This window comes from Heliconius melpomene, chromosome 20 (genome assembly GCF_056956725.1).
Source record: "Heliconius melpomene rosina isolate 202511_hmr_F chromosome 20, ASM5695672v1, whole genome shotgun sequence".
NCBI lineage: Eukaryota > Metazoa > Arthropoda > Insecta > Lepidoptera > Nymphalidae > Heliconius > Heliconius melpomene.
In genome coordinates, this window is record NC_140408.1 from 3,991,115 (window position 1) to 4,006,075 (window position 14,961).

At 34.8% G+C, this 14,961-nt stretch overlaps 1 protein-coding gene across 4 annotated transcripts in view; it reads left to right on the plus strand.

The window, feature by feature from the left end:
* LOC146527605 (ecdysone receptor-like) overlaps positions 1-14,961 on the plus strand; it is a 176,557-nt gene that overhangs the window by 56,183 nt on the left and 105,413 nt on the right. For all 4 annotated transcript variants that reach the window (XM_085204843.1, XM_085204845.1, XM_085204842.1 and 1 more), the window contains one exon: positions 10,322-10,366. The gene's annotated coding sequence lies outside the window, so the exon portion shown is untranslated. The remainder of the gene's footprint in view (positions 1-10,321; positions 10,367-14,961) is intronic.

The following is a 14,961-nucleotide window of genomic DNA, read 5'->3' on the forward strand; positions in this document are numbered from 1 at the left end:
GTCTAAAAATAGTAATTTCAATATATTTTTTATTGTGAGGGATATTTTTCCATAATGGTATTAATCCTTATCCTTTAAAATACTTTATTAAATTTCTACGTTAAACGAAGATAAAATTTGCTTTTTAAACTATTTCGAAATTGCGAATAGTTTTAGAGAAAAACGCATTTAATTATTGACACATCACGCCGTTCACACATCAACTGTATCGAATCAAGTTTCACTTATCCCTTACTCTCAGCATATAAATAAGTATATTAGTTACGTTGGCCATTTAATGTAGATCAAAACTGTCTTTTTTGTTTTTCATTTTAATAAGTACTTTAGAAGTTGTTACAATATCAAAAAATCCTTGCTGCGAAACGCGCCTCGCGACGTTATGCTTATACAGGGTGAGTCATATTGAACTTTCCGATTTCAATAAGGTGTGTATTAAAAACAAAGCGACATGCAGTAAAAATTATTTTATTGTTTGAAAGCACATAACATGCAGTTTTAATTTAGTTGGTTTTAAAAATGATATCCTGTAAATGTCTACCTCCATTGACCACACACTGCTGAAGCCTTTCCCGGAAGGTGTCCATTACTCGTCGAGTCATATTCAGCGGAATAGCATTGATTTCTTCCGTGATTGCAGCCTTCAGTTCATCGATGGTTCGGGGACGATGCGTGTACACCTTTTCCTTCAGGTAACCCCAGAGAAAGAAATCGCAGGGGGTTAAATCAGGTGATCTCGGCGGCCACCCAACGTCACCTCGCAAAGAAATGAGATGACCGGGAAACATTTGTCGCAGGATTTCCATTGAACGCCTGGATGTATGGGCTGTAGCACCATCTTGTTGGAACCAGATGTTATCGTTGTCATGATTCTGCGTTAATTCCTCCAATTTCGGTTTCAGAAAAGTTTCAAGCATGTCGCAATACCGACCAGAGGTAACTGTGACGACTTGACCATCTTCTTCAAAAAAATAGGGACCCTACACACCAAACTCTGCAATAGCGCACCACACTGTCACTCGAGGGCTGTGAAGTGGTCGTTCGTGTAGGTTTCGTGGGTTATTCTCAGCCCAGTATCGAAAATTCTGTTTGTTGACAGTTCCGGCGAGGTGAAAATGTGCCTCATCACTGAAGATCAAAACAGCAGTGCGGGGGATCTGCTGAATGTCGCGGCATAAATTTGTTCGTGTGTCTAAGTCTCTAACTGTTAATTCTTGCACTACCTGAATCTTGTATGGGTGAAATTTAAGGTCTCTATGCAGTATTCTGCGGACACTACTGAAAGATAATCCTAGTGAAGCGGCATGTTTCCGAACAGAACGCCGAGGGGATTGTTGAATTGAAGCCCGCACTCTATCCACGTTTTCCGCTGACGTTGACGTCCTAATTCGGCCTTGTGGTCTTGTTTTTAATGCTGATGATGTTGCTCTAAAATTTGATACCCAATTTCTGATTGTTGGTCCAGTGGGAATGGGATCACGTCGACCAATAGCAAAATGTAAACGGAACGCACGCTGTGTTGTGATCACGGAGCCGCCATTTTTAATAAACTCTTCAACTACGAACGCACGATGTTGTCCCGACCAAGCCATTGCTCACACTAAAACTGCATGTCATGGCGCGTCTAATGACACCATCCCCAGCGAGTCCGCCATGTACAAGCGAGTCCGCCACGCCCGCCTGCCTTACACGCATCGGTGGTTCAGTGGTAGAATGCTCGCCTGCCACGCGGGCAGCCCGGGTTCAATTCCCGGCCAATGCATTCTATTTAATTTTCGTCACAGGCAGCCACGTAGTGCTTGCTTTTCATCAGGGACAGAATACCTTCTTCAGCATTAACCACAAGCTCGAAAAAAAAACCCGCCTGCCTTTATAGCAACGAAGATTTAGATGCGTTTGCACGTATTGGATAATTCGAGTTGAATGTATTATTTAATGTCATTTAACTATCTAAAAATAGTAATTTAAATATATTTTAATAAGTACTTGAAAAGATTAGTAGCACAGATTTAAAATTACGGTACCTACTAAAATATCCTTGCTGTGTAAAACAATTGGAAAATCCTTATTGAAACTACGAAAATGCGGGTTGCATTAGGGTTTAATTAATTTTCACATTATCTTAAGTGCTGTGCAAACCTACATTATATGAATAATCCAGTAGTTAAAGCGGGCGAAGCAGCAAGAGGGTCGCTAGTTATTGATATATACTTGGTGGCCACCAAGTGCATATCTGATCTTTAGTTTACCTTTGCAGATATTCCGAGAATACGAGCACGTTGCTTGAGGTTTTTACAGGGAAATGTCGAATCGGACCGTTGTTTGCTAAAAGATATTTTAATGAAATATATTTTTCTTAAAACATAAATTTAATTATTATAATGTAAATATACTTGTTGTTCTTGGAAGTATTTTGAGCGCCATTTTTATATATGTTTATTCTTCAAAAAATTTATGAGATTTTTTTGATTCCTTTTCTCTGTAATCATAATTTATATTACCTTACAAAATTAAAATATTTTATGTTATTATAAATTTCTAACAGATTTTTATTAATTTGACTTGAAATTGAATTTCATCCACTTCTTCCAATTGTATCATCATGAAACTTTGCAGTTACAGTTATACGGTACCAACAGGCAAGTTTGATGATGTAGCCATAAGTCCATGGCCTGAATAGTGGAACTCTTCAAGAGTTACTTACTAGTAAACCAGAACTAGAACTACTAGACGTATGAGTTTAAGCTCCGATTCCTTTTATTAATTACAATTTAATAAACTATGTATTACTATTGTTAAATAAGGTTCTTACAAATCTAATTGAAATTTAAGATGCCTTCTACGTTTACAGTACAAAGATGCCATAGTTTAAGTTGCGCAAGCGCATTGACAATGGGCAATAGAACGGCCTACTTGTCCATTGTAGCAGCAGATGTGAAATTCGGCCAAGGTGATCTCAGATTACTTAAATAGGGAACTTCAGATTTTAAGCACATTTTCGAATAATAGTGATAAAAAATTATATATTAAAATACGTAAATGTTATTAGTTTATTAATTATATTTAGAGACGACACTGTTTCCAAGTTCTGCAAAACTTTAACACTAGTATTTCACAAATTCTTATTCTTTAAAAAATAAAAATACTATTTTAAAATATTGAAAATACGTGTAGACGGCAGACACCAAACCATTTTTTATACCGTTTGGCTGTTATAAAAGTTTGAATATTAATTAGTCACATATATCTATTTAATTTTATGCTGTTTCTTAAACAATGAATGATAAAGTTAGATGTGACAAAACAAGTTGTTTTCAATGATGTGGTAGAATATTAAAATAACCAGTTTTGATTTTAGGTTGCCACAAAAAATAAAAGAAAAATCTTCCATGTGAAACACAGTTTCTTAATTTCGTACGATTTTGGGTACCCCCCACAGTTTTTCGCGTTTCAATTTACACAAAATTATAATAATATTGGTTGTAGTTTGAAATTTATACAGATAAATAAAGGTCAGCTTAATTAAAGTACGCTTGGCTCCAAAAACTCCCGCATATTTATATTACTGTAAATTTATACTATATTAAAATAACACCTAAGACTAAAATAGAGACTAATAATACATAAAGAACGCAGCGACATTGTATAGAATAGAACTAAACAAAATTAGCAATCGGAAGTTGAACAGACACGTGTAAATGGCCATCTTAGCAACCGAAGCACTAGACACCGGACTATCGATCGTTGCCTTTCATAACGAAAAAGCAATAGATGCAAGGAAAAGTGTTTCCGCGCATACATTACTCGCTAAAAGTGCAAGGAGGTCACTTTTGTCTCACAAAGCCAGACTTGGACTCGTTCGAGAGTCACTGCGTTACCATTGCCGCTTTGTTACGTAACACCGTCGTCGGTCACTATTCTCTATATCTACATGAATAATATTACACACATATATATTGTACACTCACACTAATATAGCGTTTGCGTGACAGTGTGTTTCTCGTCTATTGCTGTGCGGCGGAAATAGCTACGTAAAAGAGAAATGGTTATAAAATTATGGGAATTAATATGTCGGTTTGGGAGAGTGAAGTGTTACGAATTTTACCTTACTAATAATGTATTAAATATAGAGCCTAGATTTAATAAATGTTATTGAATCAAAATATATGTAATGTATATGAGTTACTTTTTAAGTAAAAATGTAAAATTTCGTTTTTAAGTTCAAAATTTATTGTTTGAAGAAACTTTTTATAATAAAAGAAACATATCTCTAATAATTTTATTTAAATGAGAGATTGATGAGAACAATCTCATTTAAAAAAAATAGAAATACATAAATATAAGTTTTATTTGTATATCTTAGAAGTGACCTTCTATAGTAAATTCATTTTCCGTATCACTGACCGCCTACAAATTCAATTATCCTTTATAACTATTAATCCAAAACTACTAAACTAGCTGGATTACATTTAACAATGACTTTCAAAACAGTTTATATTGTGAAAAGAATGGGCTAAAACTAATCTTTAAAAAACGAAGATACATTATTTGATACAAGAAAATAATTCCATGAAATATAAGTAAGTAAAGCAAATTTACTGATGATATTATCTAATAGTTGTCTGTTTGCGGAAAATGTTAGGATAGCAGGATATTGATCAGTGGAGGAAGTTAATAAGGAGGGAGGGGGATACAGAGGCGCGGCCGGCCGTTTGGGCGGGCGGTGCGTGCGGCCGGGGTCAAGGGCGGGCCCATTCAGTTCGGAACACGTGCCCCAAAGTAAATATAGTACTCGCAACCCATTATGCTGGCATAAAGCTCCAAATTAAATCAAGCGTCCCCCCGCTGATGGTAATCCCTTTGAAATCATTTGTTGCCCTTGAAATCTGACCCTTTTTAAGATGTTCACACGTGTTAAATAATCTAATTTTTTAAATTTATATTGTGAAGTCAATGACAAAATAAAAAAATGTTTATGATAGGTATAGATTCGATTTTAGCCGAAGCTATGCCTTAATTATTAAAAATAGAAAAGTTAAACGGTGAAATTATTTTTTATATAAAAAGATATATTGCTTTGATTATAAAAATGGGCCAAATACCATGAGCAATTAAGGAAGAGTCTGTAGAATGCGTATCAAAATCTTTAATTTCGGTCCAATTCGATTCCCTAATTTTCTACGCAAACAGTTGAAATCGATTTAGAATAGCTGAGAAGTAAACGATTCGATAACCTCCATAGCAATTATCAGTTTTGACCCTAATCGCATTCAATGTAAATGTAATAATGATATTGGATATCTTTTACTCGTGCTGGTGCATGCTTCTAATTTATTGAGCTTTCTTGAATAGATGCCATGGAATTGGCTATGGAAATCGAGAAAACATATTTACTGTATACTTATTGAAATACCTATCTACATGTTGAATTATTTAAAATTGATAGTTTACACGCAGGTATAGCCTTAGTGCCTTAGAAAACAGCCCACCGGTTGCCCGATAATATCGCACGCATTGTGCACAACGCGTTCCTCAATAAAAACTGAACAAGAACAAAACTTGTAGAATTATGTAGCTAGCAACACGTTCAAAGGGCCCCTTATACGTGTTCTCGTATAATCATAAACATAGAAAACGCACAAAAGCCTCTCGGCGTCGCGTCGCGTCGCTGTCAGATAAAGTTGTTGCATTTCTTTTAGTAGACGTGCCGAGGACCGAGGAGCGCGGGCTGGCGCGGGCCGGTGGGGGCTGGTGGGGCTGGTGCGAGCGAGAGCGCCGCGCCGATCGTTAGCCCTGATCTTCAGCGCGCCACAAACACACAGCCCGACCGAGAGCGAAATTGCAGCGAGAATGCACCTAGCTGTGTTATTACCGCGGCCGCTCTCTCGTGAAACGGCCTTCTTCCTCCTCGGTTCCGATCTAAATTGGACTCAAACGCGACCCCGCTGAGTGGCGAGTCGTCCGCTCGCGTTCTAAAACCGGTTATTTCCTCCGAGCAAGCGATTGTGGACGTTGTAGTCGGTAGTAGGTAGACCTAGGTTCCGTTCCCGGCGACGGGGCCGCGCGCCTGTATATTTAGCCCGCATTGCGAGCGACGGCAGTGGGTGTATTAGGTCGCTCGCACGCACTGCTGAACTACTCGGAGGGCTTCCTATTATCGATTTATGTTGCTGTAGGACGAACTTGTGCTGCACGTTTTTGCATTTTTTCTATCTAGGATTTTTCTTCGTTTTTTCCAGAGCGCGCGCTCGACGTTCGATTTCTCTTTCGTAGAGAACTTAATTCGAGTGAAACTTGCACTTGGGAAATGTGATGCTTTCACTCGTGTATTAATTCCGATCGTGCTTTGAAATCCTAAAGTTGAACTCCGCGAGCGGACACAGACATCTGGTTTTGTAAACATTTGCGCGTTGGTTTACGTCTGCTAGTAATTAACAATAGTAACACTGTTGCTTAGGTATTCATATTGCATTCGTTTTAAACGAACGACCGATGTTGTTTGTTCGTTATAATCTTATTGAACTTTTCTTAATACAAATATTCAAATATAAATTGAATTTAACTCAGCAAAAATGGCTTACATTTTCGGTCAACCCGTAATGTTCGATTTAAAAACCACAAATTTCTCATATAACAAATAAATGAAAGGCACATTTGGAGCACTGTAATGGTAACGTGGCTGGGCACTGGAGGTGGTTGCGGTCACGCCCACCCGCAACCCGATCACACTTAACCACAAGATATAGCAATAAACGTAAATGTAATTTCGACTACTCATAATCTACATACTTATGTTGTATAGCCTTTTCACATGTAACTGTAAATATTAATATTGAGAAGATTTCCTTATGCTATATATGTATTTTACTACAAGAATATTTTTATTTTATTTATAGCTTAAAACTTGGATCAACATTCATATTATTCTCCAAGTCAACTAACTTATGTAATATGTTTTTGTCATATAATTTGTCCATTTGACGAGATAGGCACTTGCTACCATTTAATGACCTCGACATAAAACAGCACCATACAATACAACTTTGTCAAAGCCAGAGGGAAATGGGAGGGGCCTCGATTCTCACAGTTCAATGCCGTGGCTCTTCACAATAACATGTTAAAGATTTCCTCACAACTTAATAACGAGTACGAGTGAGTAATGTTCCCGCCGTTCGCTTTCAAACTCTCGTTTATTTCTTAAGTACGGACTAGAAGCCTGCAATTCCTCTTGACTACTGTGTAATATAAAAGTACATTGTGTTAGAAATCTTCAATTTACAAATGATAAATGCATTTTTTCGCTTCACGAGTTCTACTGGTCTCAACTGAGTGGTGGATTCAATGTTGTGATAGTAGACCAAATGTATATCTGTTTGGTGCACATTAATATTTAGCCAAATTTAAATTTTTGATGATCACTTCCAAGACTAGTTACGCTATTACAAATAGGTATTTGTATTACAATAATTGAATATTATATTTAGATATATGCTTATAACAATACTTTGTAGCATTATATTGCTTGATATGAAGACAATGTAAGATGGAGCTTAGCCAAACGTTATAGTTTCCTCTTGAACTAATAGTCCAACCCAAGATTTAAACTGTATACAAAAAATATTTTTGTGTTCTGAAACCTACAAAAATATAGATAGAAGTGTTACTCTTTTGAAAAGTGTCTTTAGATATTTTCTATAAATATACCTCTCAAAAGCCATACATTTATATTAGGCTTATTTATAATTTTTATTCTCAAGAACTTCGAAGAACTTCAAAGCACTTAATTTCATTCATCTTTGAGTTCTTATAGTGCTAAATAAAGAATATATTATTTATATTCAAGTAATATAGCCATTTATAACATAAGTTTCCGCGTCAGCGTATTTATTCCTCCGAAGCTTTGCACTGCCAGGGTTTCGTTGAAACATGGCGTACAATTTCCAAGTACAGTGAAATGCAATGCTAAATATAGGCCGTCGGGAAGCGACGAACGAGGCACCTAGTTGTGCGTGGTCAGGAATCGACACCCTACCCCACTCCACTCCACCCGCCTCCACCTGCCTCCATAAACAGGGTTGCCCTCTTCAGTCGCTAGCTTTCCATAGATTGTTATATTTACCTTTTAATCTCTTAAGTCTGTTATATAAATGTTTTATTTTCGTTTGTTTTTGTTTTGCTATTAGTATGTCCTTTTATTGAGTGTTTGGTAACATTAATTATATCCATGCAAGAATTGGGAAGAGTAAAAACTATTTTAACGATGTACGATTAATTATTTTGCAAAAAATTACGTTTTAGTGGGTGTTACTATAATATATTATTTAGATTTTTTAATAATTTTGCTCTTTTTCATTACATAATATAATCTTAAAATGTATTTAGTTATACCAAAAACTAATAAATTGAAAATTAATAATTGACACATCCTGCTAATAGCATACAATTACGGAAAAATAGGGAAAAAATATTTTTGTATACTCACATCCAATTATAATTAACTTGTCAACCCTGAAATTCTTTTATATACAGGAGAAACCGTCAGTATATGGCTACACGAGTACATGAGCGCGTGCGTGAGACGTATTATGCACATTTTTGCATAAACTGTAAACAGTTCTTTGTATATTGGCTTTCCTGTGCACTGAAAAGCTCGTTTTTACCACCTTCGACATAAAGGTTACTATCAACCAGAAGGTTACCAAGCGTATGAACAGCTTATGTGAAAAAACCTCAAAGTACGGTCAGTAGGGGACGCGAGACAGAATACGTTGGTTTAGGTCAGGACTAATGAAAACTGCCGGCTTTAATAATTACTTGTAACAATACCTCTTTTTAAATAAAAACTTTATTTATGACAATAGAATTCAGTGGATATAATATGTATGTAAAATAAAATAGTATCGGTAGCGGTAATAATAAACACGAATATGTAATTATGTTGTAGTATTCACAAATTGACGACAAATCGTTAAATATCAACAATGTTATATATTGTTGTCTCTTTACGCAAATAAACACTTTTCAGAACATACTTACATGACACCAGTCTTCGATAACATATCTAAGGTCTGTCTTCACTGCTAAATCTGTGTTTCTCGCTGTATAACATACTCGTACGTTTTATACCATTCTAAAATGTAAAAACAAATGGATGCAAATCGTTTTTCGTAATTGTAAAATCTTTCGAATAATATGCGTATACTTATAGTTTTTTAAAAACTTTTTGTCTTTCCTGAGTGTTCTTAATAGGCACACGGGTTTACACTTTTACATTAATTTTAGGTTATAAAACATGACCAATAATAAATGACGACATCTTACACAAATTTCACTAGTTCAAAGTTGTAAAATCAAAGAAAAAGATAAAATATAAAAAGTTAACTGCAAAATGTCTTAACAAACACAAAATAACTTTATTTTAAAACAACTTAGTTTAGCTCTATATAAAGAGGCCGCGAACTCACGCACACTAAGCTGCACATTCACACATGCCTTTCTTACACACACACATACAAAATCTTGTAATCGTACACATTTGCATGCCATAGATGTAAGCAATATGGCAGCCGACAACCCAACTGAATACTCGATCAGTATGTCAGTTTTACGCTAGTGTATTTTAAAATTATTGTTCACTTTCGAATCTTGTTATATCTTTTAATATTTTAAACAATAATAATTATATTAATAGTTTAATATTCTTTGAAATTATGAATGTTTAAAAAAAAAACTATTGTGTCAAATATGACACAATAGTTTCAATAGATTTACATTGTGCTCTATGAAGAATTTTCTTGACTTTTCAATATTTTTTTTTATTGAATTGTTTTTTTTTTAACATTACGTAGCAGGCAGGGGAAAAGTGTTCAGACATTTCGTTCTTATTGATATTGTTCCGTTCCCCACTTTCTGTCTGAATCCCCCTAATGCCTTAGCATTGCATGTTGAGAGGCGAAACTCAACGTCGAGGTCTTGCCTCGTCACTAGAACGAGGAAATGTAAATAAATGTGAATGCGTTTACAGCAGACATAAGACATAATGTTTATACACTATTTTTTTTGTATAATTAGATATGTAATGAAAGAGCAATTTAGTGATTTATATAGTTTTTTTGTTATAATTGTGCTCTAAAATTAGAACTCATAGCCACCTGTATAAACAACCGTAAGGGCACAACATTTAATTGAAAATAATAAATGAAAATGTGAAAATAGTCTTTAAGTCAGCTATTAGGTATATTAATATTTTTAAAAATACTGTCTCCATTAACTAATTAGTTGAATTTTAAATATATTTATTGAGCAAAATTAATTTCCGTTCCAGATTACAACGCCGCCCCGCTGTTCGCCTCGGAAAACGCCTCCAGTGGTAAATTATTTCCTATTTATGTTCTTAAATATGTTATAGCAATAAAAATGACACGCCTTCTAATCTAATACTGATAATAAAAAAATAAAAAATATGTTATTACGTTACTGATTTTAAGTAGGTATTTTATTATGGTATATTATTATTCTTTTATATTAATATTAATAGTAACACTGCATTACACAGATGAATAAATATTATTAGCGTGTTTCGTTAATACCAGATCTAGAACTATCCATATTTTTTTATCATTGTTATCACATATTGTAACATTTTTATAATAAAATACTATATGTTAAAATCATTAACCACAATTTACATTTAACGCACGAAAAATAAAAAAAAAAACATTGACAGATAGTATAAAACATATTTGTTTTTCACTTAACATAGCGACACAATTACAGCTTAAACAAATAATTCTCCAAGAAAGTGGACAGCGGAGTGTCTTAACAGTAACATTAGGTTCCCTCTTCCTCCCTGCTATATTATATAAGGAATAAAAAGAAATAGAAAAATAGTTCTGAATAGATCAAACCGTATAACTTATAAGCAACGACGGCGATCAGTTGATAAAGATTTGAAGTGCAGTGATAACTGCGATTGTTCAGTATAGCTGTAGGTTATTAACCCAGTAAGATAGGGTATCGCAAACGCCCGACCGGCCTACATACTTCCGCGCATGCATTCGGAATTTTTTATATTATTACGTAATAAAGTATATTAAATCTGAAGTAATATAAGTTGTTTGGAATTTGTTGAGTATAAGGGCTATATGTAATTAAATAGTAGATTCGAATATCATATAAGAACATATGTATAAAAAACTTTAGTAAATTTCAAACCATAGAAATACAAGTTTTAGACATTGTTTATCTAGTTAGTAATATGAAAAATGTTATAAAGGTTTTTAATATATATTTTTTAATACATTATATTCTAAATTAATTTTTAAATAAATTATGGTTTATTTTATAACAAAAATCAACATATAAAAAATAACATTTACTTTCTTATCAATAGCAATAGAGATAGCAATTTTTAAAAACAAAATAGCTTAATTGGCTTAACCTTTAAGTTAACTCCTAAAATGATAAGATATACCTATATATTATATACAATATTATTTATTTAAATGAAATCGTCTAGCCATACCAGAGAAATTATGATCAACTGGTTTGTAGCGCACGATACTTGTTTACGACATACTAGCGTTTAGACTTGCCTCGAGGTGTTATTAAACGAAAGTCACCACTGTCGCTGACCTCAACTCGCAAACTTATACTTATCGTTTACTTTCTCTTGTAAATATCTATATTCATTAGAAGTTTGTTTTTCTAATTTACTTAATGCCTTCATTACTCAGAGATAAAGAAATGATAAATCACTATTTCTATTTCCGGTCATACTTAAATCCAAGATAGATAGAATATTTTAAAAATGTTTCATGTAAACTTCAGTAATGAGACAAAGATCGGCGTTGAGTTACGCCACGCAACACGAATCCTTCGAGAATTATCAAATGATGGGAAACGGATAGTGTCTTTATGGTAACGGAGTACTAACACTAGATGCCCACGTTCCCTCTGCTATGTACGAGATGCATCGTCAAGTTTTATATGTTTAAATTTCTTGTAGTTTATCACAGTTTTAAAACCTCAATTCATGGCATCTTTCATATATGAATGTACATGTTTAAAACATTTAAATTTATATCTTGTTTTTCGTCGGACGGTATATTATTAGACCTCCTTATATATTTCCACACATGACATTATATCATATTATTTACCATGAAAATGTTATTCACAGCGCCCTTCCCATACAATCGTTACCTTCAATACAAAAGTATTACAAACTAACATAAATGTTTATATTCAGTTGATATAATAAACATGATGTCGGCTATTTTTAACCCTTAATAGTCTAACAATAATTCATATTATGATCCTTTACCAGTATTTGAATTTAAAAACCCACCAGGTGTTCCCATCGTTTCCTCCACCAGGTAGATGTAGGTACCATAGGTATATACAAAATAACAAGTAAACGGTACATCATTGGTCGCCTTTGACGGAGCATTGAATAAAGATCGATATCAATGTCTTATCAAATTCATTGAAATTGATGCAATCGATACTGGAACTGCGTCAACAAACGTCTCCAGGAAGACTGTTTTAAATAATTGCTATATTATATGAAACTGTGTGGGAGTAAATTTAAATTGGTTATTGAGGCCCACTGTCGTTGTGGGTTGAAATCCCACTCGCATCAATATTTGTTATTGAAATAGAGATTCCACTAAACGCTTGCAGTTTGGTTCAGACTTTGCAATTTCTCTTTCTTTGGGAGAAAAAATAGATATTACGTAGTATGGTTAGAAGTTATCAGCGTTGAGTGGCAACAATTAAAACACCACTTTTTAATGACAATGAGGAGAGCATGGAAAACAATAATATAACCACAAAATGCAAGAATAATTCATGAGCTAAGAAAACATATTTATATTTCCAAGAGTTGAGTTTGTATCTTTTTCTCCTGATGTTTTTTTATTAACAATTCATGACCTATTAAATAGAAAATTATTATTTTAAGTATATAGTCTGGTATGGCCCAGAATACAGGGTGAGTCATATTGAACTTTCCGGTTTTGGAAGGACGTTGCACGAAGAAGGGAAGGAGTAGAAGGTCGGGGATGGTGTCATTAGACGCGCCATGACATGCAGTTTTAGTGTGAGCAATGGCTTGGTCGGGACAACATCGTGCGTTCGTAGTTGAAGAGTTTATTAAAAATGGCGGCTCCGTGATCACAACACAGCGTGCGTTCCGTTTACATTTTGCTATTGGTCGACGTGATCCCATTCCCACTGGACCAACAATCAGAAATTGGGTATCAAATTTTAGAGCAACATCATCAGCATTAAAAACAAGACCACAAGGCCGAATTAGGACGTCAACGTCAGCGGAAAACGTGGATAGAGTGCGGGCTTCAATTCAACAATCCCCTCGGCGTTCTGTTCGGAAACATGCCGCTTCACTAGGATTATCTTTCAGTAGTGTCCGCAGAATACTGCATAGAGACCTTAAATTTCACCCATACAAGATTCAGGTAGTGCAAGAATTAACAGTTAGAGACTTAGACACACGAACAAATTTATGCCGCGACATTCAGCAGATCCCCCGCACTGCTGTTTTGATCTTCAGTGATGAGGCACATTTTCACCTCGCCGGAACTGTCAACAAACAGAATTTTCGATACTGGGCTGAGAATAACCCACGAAACCTACACGAACGACCACTTCACAGCCCTCGAGTGACAGTGTGGTGCGCTATTGCAGAGTTTGGTGTGTGGGGTCCCTATTTTTTTGAAGAAGATGGTCAAGTCGTCACAGTTACCTCTGCTCGGTATTGCGACATGCTTGAAACTTTTCTGAAACCGAAATTGGAGGAATTAACGCAGAATCATGACAACGATAACATCTGGTTCCAACAAGATGGTGCTACAGCCCATACATCCAGGCGTTCAATGGAAATCCTGCGACAAATGTTTCCCGGTCATCTCATTTCTTTGCGAGGTGACGTTGGGTGGCCGCCGAGATCACCTGATTTAACCCCCTGCGATTTCTTTCTCTGGGGTTACCTGAAGGAAAAGGTGTACACGCATCGTCCCCGAACCATCGATGAACTGAAGGCTGCAATCACGGAAGAAATCAATGCTATTCCGCTGAATATGACTCGACGAGTAATGGACAACTTCCGGGAAAGGCTTCAGCAGTGTGTGGTCAATGGAGGTAGACATTTACAGGATATCATTTTTAAAACCAACTAAATTAAAACTGCATGTTATGTGCTTTCAAACAATAAAATAATTTTTACTGCATGTCGCTTTGTTTTTAATACACACCTTATTGAAATCGGAAAGTTCAATATGACCACACTATTATGACAACATTTTTTTTTTTTTTTTTAATTTTTGCTCAACACATTTTTGCAGCAAGAAGGTTTTAACAATTTTACCTTCATCTTTTTGAAGGTAAAATTGTTTTAAAAAGTAACTTAATGGTTCATTTACATATTAAGGATTTCGCACAGCAGCTTATGATTTCGGTCTGTTTGTTAAATCTCTACTGATATTCCATTTCATTTAATTATTTCATTTATATACTCTATGTCTGTTAGGAAATTCAAACCCTGTTACCCAAATTGAATTGTTACACAAAATTAAGGTACCTAAACAAAAACAAGGTTAATAAAATTAATAAATTAATAAAATTAACAAAATTAAGGTTAATTTTAACCCTAATTTTATATAAATTTTATATATTTTTGTATCAAATATAAAAAGTCTAAAGCAATAAATGATAACTAAAGTTAATTGTCTCTGAACATAATTAGATTTTCTATAAATCTTTCTCAGTTACCACTTTTACGACATTAATCAACAGGCTTTTAAGGTTTGATGTAAAAAGGCGTGACAGTACTAAATCCTTTTCATAAAGCGTGACAACCCATAATGGTTCGGCGGCTTTGTCCCGGTGTCCGTGCGTGAAAGACCGACAAAGGTTCATCCACCTCGAATAAGATAATACATGTTT